This window comes from Palaemon carinicauda, chromosome 1 (genome assembly GCF_036898095.1).
Source record: "Palaemon carinicauda isolate YSFRI2023 chromosome 1, ASM3689809v2, whole genome shotgun sequence".
Classification (NCBI taxonomy): domain Eukaryota; kingdom Metazoa; phylum Arthropoda; class Malacostraca; order Decapoda; family Palaemonidae; genus Palaemon; species Palaemon carinicauda.
In genome coordinates, this window is record NC_090725.1 from 333,085,374 (window position 1) to 333,101,498 (window position 16,125).

The following is a 16,125-nucleotide window of genomic DNA, read 5'->3' on the forward strand; positions in this document are numbered from 1 at the left end:
AGTTGCGCGCAATGTTTATGTTTACGTAAAGTGAAGTGAAAGTTATATAACTGAAGAAAAATATTCACGCTCAAGATTATGACTGGAAATTATATTCTTAATAATAAATTTTATTATAATTATGAAAATAAGGAGAAATATTATTAAAGTAATCCATAATGATAAGATGGAAACTCAATTGACTAGTTGGTTTCACGTAATGTTTATGTTTACGTAAAGTGAAGTGAAAGTTATCTAATTGAAGAAAAATATTCACGCTCAAGATTATGACTGGAAATTATATTCTTAATAGTAAAATTTATTATAATTACGAAAATAAGGAGAAATATTATTAAAGTAATCCATAATGATAACATGGAAACTCAATTGACTAGTTGGTTGCGCGCAATGTTTATGTTTACAAGTGAAGTGAAATTTTTTTTCCTTATAAAGTACGTCAATTTTAACGAGATGAATCAGGGGAGCTTGTATAAGTACACCGTATCCTTAATTGTGAACTTACATGGTTTTTAACTGCAACAAGAACAGAAGAAAACAATGCCCAATTAAACGTACAGCCCCGAAATTACATCAATCTCAATTTCAAACTTTTCTTAGAAGGTAAGATTGGTTTCCACCCTTCCTAATTTCATTAGTGGTAGTCATATCAATATTTCGTATTATTGTTATCTAATGTTATTGATGTTATTTACAATTATCTTAATTTGGTTTACATTGTTAGCAAAGATTACCGTGTTTTAAAAGAACGGAACGAAGCTAAAATAGGCTAACTTAGTTTTGTTTACGTTTTTCTAAATTTGATTAGTGGTAGTCATATCAATATTTCGTATTGATGTTATCTAATGTTATTGATGTTATTTACAATTATCTTAAATTGGTTGTACATTGTTAGCATAGATTACCGTGTTTTAAAAAATGGAACGAAGCTAAAATAGGCTAACTTAGTTTTGTTTACATTCTACTTATTTCGTATTGTTGTTATCTAATGTTATTGATGTTATTAACAATTATCTTAAATTGGTTTACATTGTTAGCATAGATTACCGTGTTTTAAAAGAACGGAACGAAGCTAAAATAGGCTAACTTAGTTTTGTTTACGTTTTACTTGTTCCACCTCACAAGGAAGGTTTTGGCACCCTCGGTGACTATCCCTTAATCAAACACGTATATATAAACGATGCCATTGAGTAACATCTATCATTTTAGGTTATGTAAAGAATATCAATATGAATATTGTTTATAATACAACATTTTATATGCCACATTATTTCCCAGAACAATGAATAACTAGGAAAAGTAACTCATTTTTTTTTCTACGTGATAGTTTTAGGTTTGGCGTACCAACAAAACTGATTTTATGGGTAACTTTACATGTAAAATAGTGTAAATCTCTTATTGCTGAACTTAACATACAAAATAGACTAAATCTCGTATTACTAAACCCTTTCTTTAATGTAATTACCATAGGGTGGGCAAATCTTGACATTACTTCGTTATTTCATCTAGTTTGTTGTGAACTTTACCCAGCCTACCTGGAATTGTATTCATTACGTAAATTCAAAAACATCTTTTCTCGATTCTGATGATGTTACCTAAAGTTTGCAGGGAAATCACTATATAAACACGTTAGTGCAACATTGTGTCAATTCAAAAACATCTTTTCTTGATTCTGCTGAGGTTACCTAAAGTTTGCAGTGTGTAAATTCAAAAACATCTTACCAACATCTTTTCTTAATTCTGCTGATGTTACCTAAAGTTTGCAGGGAAATAACTATGTAAATTCGTTAGTGAAACATTGTGTAAATTCAAAATCAGCTTTTCTTGATTCTGCTGATGTTACCTAAAGTTTGCAGGGAAATCACTATATAAACGCGTTAGTGCAACATTGTGTAAATTCAAAATTAGCCTTTCTTGATTCTGCTGATGTTACCAAGCTTGCAGGGAAATCACTATATAAACACGTTAGTGCAACATTGTGTAAATTAAAAAACACCTTTTCTCGATTCTGCTGATGTTACCTAAAGTTTGCAGGGAAATCACCATATAAACACGTTAGTGAAACATGTGTAAATTCAAAAACATCTTTTCTCGATTTTGCTGGTGTTACCTAAAGCTTGCAGGGAAATCATTATATAAACACGTTAGTGCAACATTGTGTAAATTCAAAAACATCTTTTCTTGATTCTGCTGATGTTACCAAGCTTGCAGGGAATTCAATATATAAACACGTTAGTGCAACATTGTGTAAATTCAAAAACATCTTTTCTCGATTCTGCTGATGTTACCTAAAGCTTGCAGGGAAATCACTATATAAACACGTTAGTGCAACATTGTGTAAATTCAAAAACATCTTTTCTCGATTCTGCTGATGTTACCTAAAGTTTGCAGGAAAATCACTATATAAACACGTTAGTGCAACATTGTGTAAATTCAAAAACATCTTTTCTCGATTCTGCTGATGTTACCAAGCTTGCAGGGAAATCAATATATAAACACGTTAGTGCAACATTGTGTAAATTCAAAAACATCTTTTCTTGATTCTGCTGATGTTACCTAAAGCTTGCAGGGAAACTATTGTATAAATTCGTTAGTGCAACATTGTGTAAATTCAAAAACATCTTTTCTTGATTCTGCTGATGTTACCTAAAGTTTACAGGGAAATCACTATATAAATACGTTAGTGCAACATTGTGTCAATTCAAAAACATCTTTTCTCGATTCTGCTGATGTTACCTAAAACTTGCAGGGAAATCAATATATAAACACGTTAGTGCAACATTGTGTAAATTCAAAAAAAAAAATTTCTTCATTCTGCTGATGTTACCTAAAGTTTGCAGGAAATCACTATATAAACACGTTAGTGAAACATTGTGTAAATTCAAAAACATCTTTTCTCGATTCTGCTGATGTTACCTAAAGTTTACAGCGAAATCACTATATAAACACGTTAGTGCAAGATTGTTTCATGCCTAGCTCTTGCACCTCACATATATGGAATTAGCTTTGCAAGTCAAGAATCAAAGATTATGCTTTGTCGATAAAGCTGACACTATAGTAATGAGAAATTATGATCCGTATTGCCTTTTTTGTACATATTGGATAATTGATATAGCCCCTTAAAGGAAAATTGGTTAGCTTTCACTGAGCGAGAGAGAGAGAGAGAGAGAGAGAGAGAGAGAGAGAGAGAGAGAGAGAGAGAGAGAGAGAGAGAGAGATGAATCCCGTTCATATGCCACGCCCTACTAAACGCGAAGCTCCCTATTCTAGTCTAAAATGAAGTTTGAATATTTATTGTAATAATTCTCAGTATATTTAGGCTGAGTATGTTTTTATTTTGCAGGCACTAGAAGGTAATAAGAATATTTATAAAGTAATTGAAGGTTTACATGCATAATATATATATATATATATATATATATATATATATATATATAGATATATTTATATGTATATATATATATGTATGTATATGTATATATATATATATATATATATATATATATATATATATATATATATATATATATATAGATATACATGTATATATGTATATATATATATATATATATATATATATATATATATATATATACATATACATACATATATATGATTTATTTTAATGTTCATACTGTTCTTAAAATACTTTCTATGTTAATTACTTCTCTTTGGTTTATTTATTTCCTTATTTAATTTTCTCACTGGGCTATTTTTCTGTTGGAGTCCTTGGGCCTATAGCATCCTACTTTTTTAGCTAGGGTTGTAGCCGGGCAAGTAATAATGATAATAATAATAATAATAATAATCATGATGATGATGATGATGATGATGATGATGATGATGATGATGATATTTCCCTTTCCAAACTAAATCAAATGACTTAATATAAACTTTATATTATGTCAATTGATTTAGTTCATATTATAGACTATTAGACATATCATATTCTCGAATCTGATATCGTGCAAAAAAAAAAAAAAAAAAAAAAAAAAAAAAAACTGAAAATAAAAAGGGAATGAAAATGACCCAGTCAAAAAATTCTCGGACAATTGTAGGCGTTGAGTGCTGGACTAACAATCGAGTTAATTGGCTTTCTGTGTGCTTTCGCAATCTTAGTATATATAGCCTTTCCCGTGCGTATATGAATATACGTTTTTGTGCGTATATATATATGTGTGTAAATCTCTCTCTCTCTCTCTCTCTCTCTCTCTCTCTCTCTCTGTTTCCCATGGTGTCAAGGAAGATATATATATATATATATATATATATATATATATATATATGTGTGTGTGTGTGTGTGTGTGTGTGTCTGTATGCATGTGTATGTGCATATCTGTTATAATTAAAATATGAAGTGTCTGATACAAATGTAGGATGTGTATGATAATATGAAAATTGTGAATATATATATATATATATATATATATATATATATATATATATATATATATATATATATATATAATTTCTCATAAGGGGGAGTATCGTAGGTTTAAACATATGAAAAGGGGCGACATGAACAAAGTGTTTATTAGAAAATACTCATATCAGACACTTGAGTAAAGAGAAAAGTCAGTATGTCAGTATTTGGTCAAACTAAAAGCTAAAAAGTCCAACAGAGTTGCAACACAAAACCCTTTCAGGATATAGGATGTAAAAGGCGAATAGTTAAGGATTTTGGGAAAGTTTTTATATAAATGTCGGCTTTGGTACATAAGTAGGTCTCGGACTAGTTTGTGCTATTTCTTCAGGGTTCTTTAACGTCTCAACGAATAGGGGGATAAGAAAAGCCGTGGACATTGCAAGTGTAGTTGTAGTTATGAGATAAAAGAATTGGTTGTGAATATAACTTTGGATAGAGGAAGGCTAATGGTTGTACATACTACAGATGTTACTTTATAAGAAGGAACATAGCCACAAGAGACACGAAAAATATTCGAGTCTTCTATTAAATAGAATTAAAAGACGCGTTGATATGAAATGGAAGGTATATAAGATGAAACAGTAAAGAGGAATATGAAGGGTAGATGAATGTAAATAGTTGGAAAGTATAAGTACATTCTTTCCCTGATGCATTGTGGAAATTTCCAACACAAGAGTATTATTTTTGTGTTAACTACTGCACTGTAATTGTTCAGTGGCCACTTTCCTCTTGGTAAGGGTAGAAGAGACTTTAGCTATGGTAAGCAGCTCTTCTAGGAGAAGGACACTCCAAAAACAAACTATTGTTCTCCAGTCTTGGGTAATGCCATAGCCTCGGTACCATGGTCTTCCATTGTCTTGGGTTAGAGTTCTCTTGCTTGAGGGTACATTCGGGCACACTATTCTATCTAATTTCTCTTCCTCTTGTTTTATTTAAATTTTTTATAGTTTATATAGGAAATATTTATTTTTAAGTTTTTACTTGTCTTAAAATTGATTTTTCCTTATTTTCTTTCCTCACTGGGCTATTTTCCCTGTTTGGGCCCCTGGGCTTATAGCATCCTGCTTTTCCAACTAGTGTTGTAGCTTAGCAAGTAATGATGATAATTGTATTACTCAGTGGAAGGACTTCAACCCATGAATGAAAGTTATAAATAACAACTCACTGACGTAATACACTACGAAGGTAAACATTTTACTACAGCTTACTGGATACATCTACACCATTGTGTCGTTGTATTATGCCACGTGTATTTTTCTTTACTTATATCCAATATATTATGAGAAAACATCTTGGGCAAAATGCTTTCTTATGTCTTCGATCAAAAATATATAAACATTTTGAGTTATAACAATATGAAAGACTCACCATTAAGAATTGTTACCTAAACATAGATATATTTACACTTTCTCATTCCAGCATGAAGAGCATTACTCTACCCTTTGCACTTTTACTGATTGCAGTTGTCCAGTATCAATCAGCGAGAGAGAGAGAGAGAGAGAGAGAGAGAGAGAGAGAGAGAGAGAGAGAGAGAGAGAGAGAGAGAGAGAGAGAGAGCTTAGCTTATTGTAAATAATTTTACACATATAAAAGCTAAACAGACGAGGTGCAATACAAGGAGGAAAAACAGAAACGGAGAACAGATTGTGGTGGCCTATTGGAAACATCCCAGCCTGGTTATCTCCTTGACTGGGGTTCGAGTCCAGCTCAAGGTCGATAGTTTCTTTTACTATCTGCAACCTCACCATCCTTGCGAGCTAAGGATGGTTGAGGAAACCTATATATACTACTGAGTCATCAACAGTCATTGCCTGGCCCTCCCTGGTCCTAACTAGAGTGCAAAGGGGACTTAGGCGCTCTTTAGGGCATTATCCTACTAGTTTGTCATTGTCCCTTGCTTCGGCTACTCATGAGTGACCTTTAAACCTTAAAGTTTTGAGTTATTTCTACTAGAATCTCTTTAAACTTCAAGTCTCGGTCAACGACCTCTTTATCAACGCAACTGCTGGGAACAGAGATTCCTCATCTTCATATTCTTTCCCCCTCAGTAATGTGGTTAGGTACGTTCGTTCCCCCCAGCAGGTCTATTAGGTACGTTCGTTCCCCTTAACAGCGTGCTATTAGGTACGTTCTTTCCCCTCAGGAGCGTGCTAGTAAGCACGTTCTTTCTCCTCAACACCGTGCTATTAGGTACGTTCTTTCTCCTCTTCAGCGTGCTAGTAAGTACGTTCTTTCTCCTCAGCAGCATGCTAGTAAGTACGTTCATTCCCCTCTGTAGCGTGCTAGTAAGTACGTTCTATGCACAAGGTAAAACACATTTCAAGAATGGAATAAGTTATTATGATGGATATTTTATTAGGTCAGGGCCGCCCACTTCAATATTCTTTGCCCGGGGCGTGTTTGGAGGGATAAATTTAATGTGTTTGTGGTTAAGATCCTTGAGAAATTGTCATAAATCATTGTCCAGCCAAGGAATTTCATCTTTGCATTCCTACGTTTTCTCTCTGTAGTGTGTTAATAGTTTGCTTTATCATATATATATATATATATATATATATATATATATATATATATATATATATATATATGTGTGTGTGTGTGTGTGTGTGTGTATATATATATATACATACATTATATATATATATATATATATATATATATATATATATATATATATATATATATGTACGTATGTATATATATAAATATATATATATATATATATATATATATATATATATATATGTACGTATGTATATATATATATATATATATATATATATATATATACATATATACATATATATATATATATATGTACGTACTGTATATATATATATATATATACTGTATGTATATATATATATATATATATATATATATATATATATATATATATATATATATATATACTTGATACTAATAATAACCCTTTTGGGCATTTTAGCTTTGCGGGCAAAAAGTTTGACATTATGAGGTTCGCCTTCGCATTGAAGACGTTGGCTTGAAAAGTCGAAAACCTTTTTCCTCCATAAACTTCCATGTTCTTATCACGCCAAAAGTCTTCCCAGTGTACTTATCTCTCTCTCTCTCTCTCTCTCTCTCTCTCTCTCTCTCTCTCTCTCTCTCTCTCTCTCTCTCTCTCTCTCTCTCTCTAAACTTTTAGTCTTTCTCACTTTTTTTTCTTAACTTGATGCTTGGAAATATTTAAAGAACTTGCTGGAATTCCGGCGTTGTGAATCGGACTGATAACTGATTTCATGTAAAGTTTATTTCTGTAGGATTTCGTGTAAAGTTTATTTCTGTAGGATTTCGTGTAAAGTTTATTTCAGTATGATTTCGTGTAAAGTTTATTTCTGTATGATTACGTGTAAAGCTTATTTCTGTATGATCTCGTGTAAAGTTTATTTCTGTATGATTTCGTGTAAAGTTTATTTCTGTAGGATTTCGTGTAAAGTTTATTTCAGTATGATTTCGTGTAAAGTTTATTTCTGTATGATCTCGTGTAAAGTTTATTTCTGTATGATTTCGTGTAAAGTTTATTTCTGTAGGATTTCGTGTAAAGTTTATTTCTGTAGGATTTCGTGTAAAGTTTATTTCAGTATGATTTCGTGTAAAGTTTATTTCTGTAGGATTTCGTGTAAAGTTTATTTCTGTATGATCTCGTGTAAAGTTTATTTCTGTAGGATTTCGTGTAAAGGTTATTTCTGTAGGATTTCGTGTAAAGTTTATTTCTGTATGATCTCGTGTAAAGTTTATTTCTGTAGGATTTCGTGTAAAGTTTATTTCTGTATGATTTCGTGTAAAGTTTGTTTCTGTAGGATTTCGTGTAAAGTTTATTTCTGTATGATCTCGTGTAAAGTTTATTTCTGTAGGATTTCGTGTAAAGGTTATTTCTGTAGGATTTTGTGTAAAGATTATTTCTGTAGGATTTCGTGTAAAGTTTATTTCTGTAGGATTTCGTGTAAAGTTTATTTCAGTATGATTTCGTGTAAAGTTTATTTCTGTAGGATTTCGTGTAAAGTTTATTTCTGTATGATCTCGTGTAAAGTTTATTTCTGTATGATTTCGTGTAAAGTTTATTTCTGTATGATCTCGTGTAAAGTTTATTTCTGTAGGATTTCGTGTAAAGGTTATTTCTGTAGGATTTTGTGTAAAGATTATTTCTGTAGGATTTCGTGTAAAGTTTATTTCTGTAGGATTTCGTGTAAAGTTTATTTCAGTATGATTTCGTGTAAAGTTTATTTCTGTAGGATTTCGTGTAAAGTTTATTTCAGTATGATCTCGTGTAAAGTTTATTTCTGTAGGATTTCGTGTAAAGTTTATTTCTGTATGATCTCGTGTAAAGTTTATTTCTGTAGGATTTCGTGTAAAGTTTATTTCTGTAGGATTTCGTGTAAAGTTTATTTCTGTATGATTTCGTGTAAAGTTTATTTCTGTAGGATTTCGTGTAAAGTTCATTTCTGTATGATCTCGTGTAAAGTTTATTTCTGTAGGATTTCGTGTAAAGTTTATTTCTGTAGGATTTTGTGTAAAGATTATTTCTGTATGATTTCGTGTAAAGTTTATTTCTGTAGGATTTCGTGTAAAGTTTATTTCTGTATGATTTCGTGTAAAGTTTGTTTCTGTATGATTTCGTGTAAAGTTTGTTTCTGTATGATTTCGTGTAAAGTTTATTTCTGTAGGATTTCGTGTAAAGTTTATTTCTGTAGGATTTCGTGTAAAGTTTATTTCTGTAGGATTTCGTGTAAAGGTTATTTCTGTAGGATTTCGTGTAAAGTTTATTTCTGTATGATCTCGTGTAAAGTTTATTTCTGTAGGATTTCGTGTAAAGTTTATTTCTGTATGATCTCGTGTAAAGTTTATTTCTGTAGGATTTCGTGTAAAGTTTATTTCTGTAGGATTTCGTGTAAAGTTTATTTCTGTAGGATTTCGTGTAAAGCTTATTTCTGTATGATCTCGTGTAAAGTTTATTTCTGTATGATTTCGTGTAAAGTTTATTTCTGTAGGATTTCGTGTAAAGTTTATTTCAGTATGATTTCGTGTAAAGTTTATTTCTGTATGATCTCGTGTAAAGTTTATTTCTGTATGATTTCGTGTAAAGTTTATTTCTGTAGGATTTCGTGTAAAGTTTATTTCTGTAGGATTTCGTGTAAAGTTTATTTCAGTATGATTTCGTGTAAAGTTTATTTCTGTAGGATTTCGTGTAAAGGTTATTTCTGTAGGATTTTGTGTAAAGATTATTTCTGTAGGATTTCGTGTAAAGTTTATTTCTGTAGGATTTCGTGTAAAGTTTATTTCAGTATGATTTCGTGTAAAGTTTATTTCTGTAGGATTTCGTGTAAAGTTTATTTCTGTATGATCTCGTGTAAAGTTTATTTCTGTAGGATTTCGTGTAAAGTTTATTTCTGTATGATCTCGTGTAAAGTTTATTTCTGTAGGATTTCGTGTAAAGTTTATTTCTGTAGGATTTCGTGTAAAGGTTATTTCTGTAGGATTTTGTGTAAAGATTATTTCTGTATGATTTCGTGTAAAGTTTATTTCTGTAGGATTTCGTGTAAAGTTTATTTCTGTATGATTTCGTGTAAAGTTTGTTTCTGTATGATTTCGTGTAAAGTTTGTTTCTGTATGATTTCGTGTAAAGTTTATTTCTGTATGATTTCGTGTAATGTTTATTTCTGTAGGATTTCGTGTAAAGTCTGTTTCAGTAGGATTTCATGTATAGTCAGGGCCCCCGTACTACAGTCAATTCTTTTTAGTGAGGCAGAATTGCACCGACTCGCAGAGGTGCCCTTTTAGCTCGGAAATGTTTCCTAATAGGTGATTGGTCGGACAAAAATACTTCCGACCAATCAGCTATTAGGAAACTTTTCCGAGCTAAAAGGGCACCCCTGCGAGTCCGTGCAAATCTGCCTCACTAAAAATAATTCATTATAGTTTATTTAGCTGTGAGCGATCAGACAAAAATCTCCCACCATCACCAATCCGCACTGGCCAGCGTGGTGATGAAAACTGGCTAAACCCCAGACATGAATTTATACGTCTGAGGCCTTTGACCTGCAGTGGACTAGTGACGGCTGCATTTGTTATTATTATTATTGTTATTATTATTATTATTATTATTATTATTATTATTATTATTACTTGCTAAGCTATAACCCAAGTTGGAAAAGCAAGATGCTAGAAGCCCAAGGGCTACAACAGGGGAAAATAGTCCAGTGAGGAAAGGAAACAAGGAAATAAATAATCTACAAGAGACGTAATAAACAAAAACTAAAACATTTTAAGAACAGCAACATTAAATAGATCCATCATATATAAACTATAAAAACTTCTAAAAGACTAGAGGAAGAGAAGTGTACCCTCAAGCAAGAGAACTCTAATCCAAGACAGTTGAAAATCATGTTAAAGAGGCTATGACACTACCTAAGAATGGAGAACAAATGTTTGATTTTGGAGTGTCCTTCTCTTAGAGGAGCTGCTTACCATAGCTAAAGAGTCTCTTCTACCCTTACCTAGAGGAAAGTAACCACTGAACAATGACAGTACAGTAACACTTTGGGTGAAGAAGAATTGTTGGGTAGTCTCAGTTTTGTCAGATGTATGGGAACAGAGGAGAGTATGTAAAGAATGGCCCAGACTATTCGGTGTATGTGTAGGCAAAGGGAAAATGAACCGTAACCAGAGAGAAGGATCCAATGTAGTACTGTCTAGCCAGTCAGAGGACCCCATAACTCACTAGCGGTAGTATCTCAACGGGTGGTTGGTGCCCTGGCCAACCCACAAACTATAAAAGAGAAATAAGATATAACAGCGTGCCCGAGTGTACCCTCGAGCAAGAGAACTCTAACCCAAGACAGTGGAAGACCATGGTACAGATGCTATGGCACTACCCAAGACTAAAGAACAACGGTTTGATTTTGGAGTGTCCTCCTAGATATGGCTTTTAATGCGTGTAAGGTTTTATGGAGTGCACAGTCTGTCTTCATCATCATCAGCCGTTACTAGTACACTGCAGAACTGAGGCCTCAGACATAAGCTTTCACACAAGTCTGTTTATGATCTTTCTGTACCAGTCTAAGTCAGAAAAACTTTCTTAGTTCGTTAATACATCGTTTTCTCTTCATTCCCCTTCTTTAACAATGTCTAGTGACTGTACTATAGGTAATAATGTGAAGAGAGAGAAGACGTCATAATTATGATAACTGATAATAAACTCGACTATTACAATATATATATATATATATATATATATATATATATATATATATTTATATATGAGTGTGTATATATACATACATATATATATATATATATATATATATATATATATATATATAGGTGGTGACCTGGTGGTAGCGTCCTTGCCTAGTGATCGCCAGACTGGGGTTCGAGTCCCGCTCAAACTCATTAGTTCGTTTGCTCGCTGCAACCTCACCATCCTTGTGAGCTAAGGATTAGGGGTTTAGGGGAGTCTATAGGCTTACCTGCTGAGTCATCAGCAGCCATTACCTGGCCTTTCTTGGGCATAGCTTGGATGGAGATGGGGCTTGGGCGCTGATCATATGTCATACTGTCTGTTTCTAGGGCATTGTACTGCTTGATAGGGCAATGTCACTGTCCCTTGCCTCTGCCATTCATGAGCGGCCTTTAAACCTTTGGGGTTTAATTCCTCAGAATCTTATTTCTATTTTCCTCTGGGGTATAAAGGTATTTCACGACAGACAGACAGACAAAAGGAGAAAATACGGGACAGACAGACAGACAGAAGGAGAAAATACGGGACAGACAGACAGACAGGAGAAAATACGGGACAGACAGACAGAAGGAGAAAATACGGGACAGACAGACAGACAGGAGAAAATACGGGACAGACAGACAGACAGAAGGAGAAAATACGGGACAGACAGACAGACAGAAGGAGAAAATACGGGACAGACAGACAGACAGAAGGAGAAAATACGGGACAGACAGACAGACAGACAGGAGCAAATACGGGACAGACAGACAGACAGAAGGAGAAAATACGGGACAGACAGACAGACAGGAGAAAATACGGGACAGACAGACAGACATTAGGAGAAAATACGGAACAGACAGACAGACAGAAGGAGAAAATACGGGACAGACAGACAGACAGGAGAAAATACGGGACAGACAGACAGACAGGAGAAAATACGGGACAGACAGACAGACAGAAGGAGAAAATACGGTTTTTTGGTAATTCACTTAATCCAGTGGACGTTTGGGAAGTAATATTGGGTTTCTGGTGCTATACTTGGGAAAGGTTGACCACAGAGAGAGAGAGAGAGAGAGAGAGAGAGAGAGAGAGAGAGAGAGAGAGAGAGAGGGTGGGTGGCTCTCCCTCAACAAGCAATGCCCCCTGAGACAGGATAGAATGAAGAAGTTCAAAATAATCGATGAGGGGCCGGACCAAATTGTGGTTTTATATTCCGTAGATTTTATCATCTGGCTTAATATAGTGTGTTATGTAAATAAGAGTCAAGTATTACTTACATATATGTATTCGTATAATATATATGTGCGTATATATATTGTGTGTATGTGTATGTACATTTGTATATTTAAATGCACACACACCTATATGCTTATATATATATTTATATATATATATATATATATATGTATATATATATATATATACATATATATATATATATATATATATATATATATATATATATATATAGGCTATATACAATATATATATATATATATATATTGTGTGTATATATATATACGTTTGTGTATTGAAATGCACACACACTTATATGCTTTATATATATATATATATATATATATATATATATATATAAATATATATAGAAATATATATAAATATATATATACATATATATATATATATATATATATATATATATATAGAAATATATATAAATATATATATATACATATATATATATATATATATATATATATATATATATGTATATATATATATATATATATATATATATATATATATATATATATATATATATAAATACAGTATGTTGTTTGCTTCAACATGGATACACAAAACACTACAACAAGAAAACATAATATTTTTAATGTATATAAGCTGTAAATAATTTTATAACCTTTCTCTTCAAAAAGATTTTTTTCCAAAAGATTTTTTTACATGATTTTCTGTATGAATATGTATACCTATGTCATATGACACTTAAAGTATACTGCATTATCATGTATCAGCAACTGTGAAAAAAAAAGTATTATTATTATTATTACTTGCTAAGCTACAACCCTAGTAGGAAAAGCAGGATGCTATAAGCCCAAGGGCTCCAACAGGGAAAATAACCCAGTTAGGAAAGGAAATAGGGAAAAACTACAAAAATTTTATGAACAATAACGACATTAATATAAATATTTCATATATAAACTATAAAAAACATGAAAATAACAAGAGGAATAGAAACTAGATAGAATAGTGTGCCTGAGTATACCCTCAAGCAAGAGAACTCTAACCCAAGACAGTGGAAAACCATTGTAAAGAGACTATGTCACTACAAAACACTAGAGAACAATGGTTTAATGTTGGAGTATCCTATTAACTATACAAACTTGAAAATAAGAGGAATAGAAATTAGATAGAATAGTGTGCCCGAGTGTACCTCAAGCAAGAGAACTCTAACCCAAGACAGAGGAAAACCATTGTAAAGAGGCTATGTCACTACGCAACACTAGAGAACAATGGTTTATTGTTGGAGTATCCTTCTCATAGAAGAGCTGTTTTCAATAACAACATTCAAGATAGATCGTGGTAGAATATGTGGTTCTTTAGAGAAGGATTCCTACAGGCCTCCTATCCGTATAAAAGGGAATGTTCGCCTTTATCGCTGAAAAATTCAAATGTATGCCCCCCTTGGGGGACGGCATGCTGAGGACATACCACTTTGGAGCAGCGAGGAGACAATTGTAAAATATACTATAAATGGGAAGAATTGGGTACTTTAAAATACTCTTTTTTTTTCATATTAAATTGAATGTTTTTAGATCCAAGTGATGATAAATGGTTTGGTATAAGCCTTTTTATTATTATGATTATTATTATTATTATTATTATTATTATTATTGTTGTTGTTGTAAATATTATTATTATTATTATTGTTATTATTATTATTATTATTATTATTATTATTTTTGTAATTATAATTATAATTATTATTATTATTATTATTATTATTATTATTATTATTATTATTATTAATGTAATTATTATCAATATTATTAGTATTATGATAATTATAATTAATACAATTATTAATATAATTATTATTATTATTATTATTATTATTATTATTATTATTATTAATGGGCTAAGCTACAACCCTAGTTTGAAAAGCAGGATGCTGTAAGCCCAAGGGCTCCAGTAGTGGAAAAATAGCCCTGTGAGGAAAGGAAATAAACTACAAGAGAAAAAATGAACAATTATATATATATATATATATATATATATATATATATATATATATATATATATATATATATATAGGTTGTATGATCTTTTGTTTGAGTACGTGTGATGCTATTAGGGAGTGCATTCATGGACTGTACATATTTGATCTTTTACCTTTCCTGTAGTGGTACGCTTGAAATGTTTGAAATTCTAGAATGGTGTTCCTCTTAACAAAATTTCTTTAAAAATTCTGATGCAATTCAGAACGCAAGTCTCGGCCACTCAATCTTGGGTTACAACGAGAAGGGAAATTTTAAGAGTCCTACATTTAGGTATTCTGCACGTGTTAAAGGATGGATGGTGGGGAGGGAGTGGAGAGGGCTTGGGAGGAACTGTTAGGCAGAGAAGATCAAGAGGGAGGTATAGAATTAGATGGCGAGTTAAGGTGAAGGCTGATATGGAGAAAAGAGGTTTGGGGGAAGGGGATGCCTTTGATAGACGGCATTGGAGAGGATGCATCAGGCAACCGATCTCTTAATGTAAGAGGGAGAAGATCAAGAAAGAAGCAGAGAATTAGATGGGGAGATAAGGTGAAGGATGATATGGAGAGAAGAGGTTTGGCGGAAGAGGATGCATTTGATCGAAGGCATGGGAGAGAGCGCATCGGGCAACGGACCCCTTAATGTAAGAGGGAGAAGATTAAGAGGGAGGCACAGAAGTAGATGGCGAGATAAGGTGAAGGATGATATGGAGAGAAGAGGTTTTGTGGAACCGGATGTTTTAATAGAAGGCATTGGAGAGGATGCATCAGGCAACCGACCCCTTAATGGAAGAGGGAGAAGATCAAGAGGGAGGTATAGAATCAGATGGCGAGTTAAGGTGAAGGATGATATGGAGAGAAGAGGACGCCTTTGATAAATGGAATTGGAGAGGGCGCATCAGGCAATCGACCCCTTAATGTTAAAGATTCAATTACAACACTTTGAGCTCTTGATTTAAAATTTGGTAAATATAAGTCTTTAATCATTTTTTATGAAGGAAATTAGACATTTTAGAAATACACTAAAGTGCTACTTATGTACTGTAATTTCGTAGAGAAATTACGTGAATACATTTTTCCAATTGATTTTTGCTTAACTTTGTCATATTCATTCTATATTATTTGAGAAACATATTGCAAACGTATTTAGGCTCCGGAGAAAGCCATAAATCTGGCGTCGGAACCTCGAAGTTCAAGCCATTGTACTCCATTTTTGGGTAGTGT

The 16,125-nt window shown here is 32.5% G+C and overlaps 1 long non-coding RNA gene across 1 annotated transcript in view; it reads right to left on the reverse strand.

Moving 5' to 3' along the window:
• The window catches only part of LOC137658818 (uncharacterized), a 164,857-nt gene that overhangs the window by 7,734 nt on the left and 140,998 nt on the right, over nucleotides 1-16,125 (reverse strand). The gene's annotated exons all lie outside the window — the stretch shown is intronic.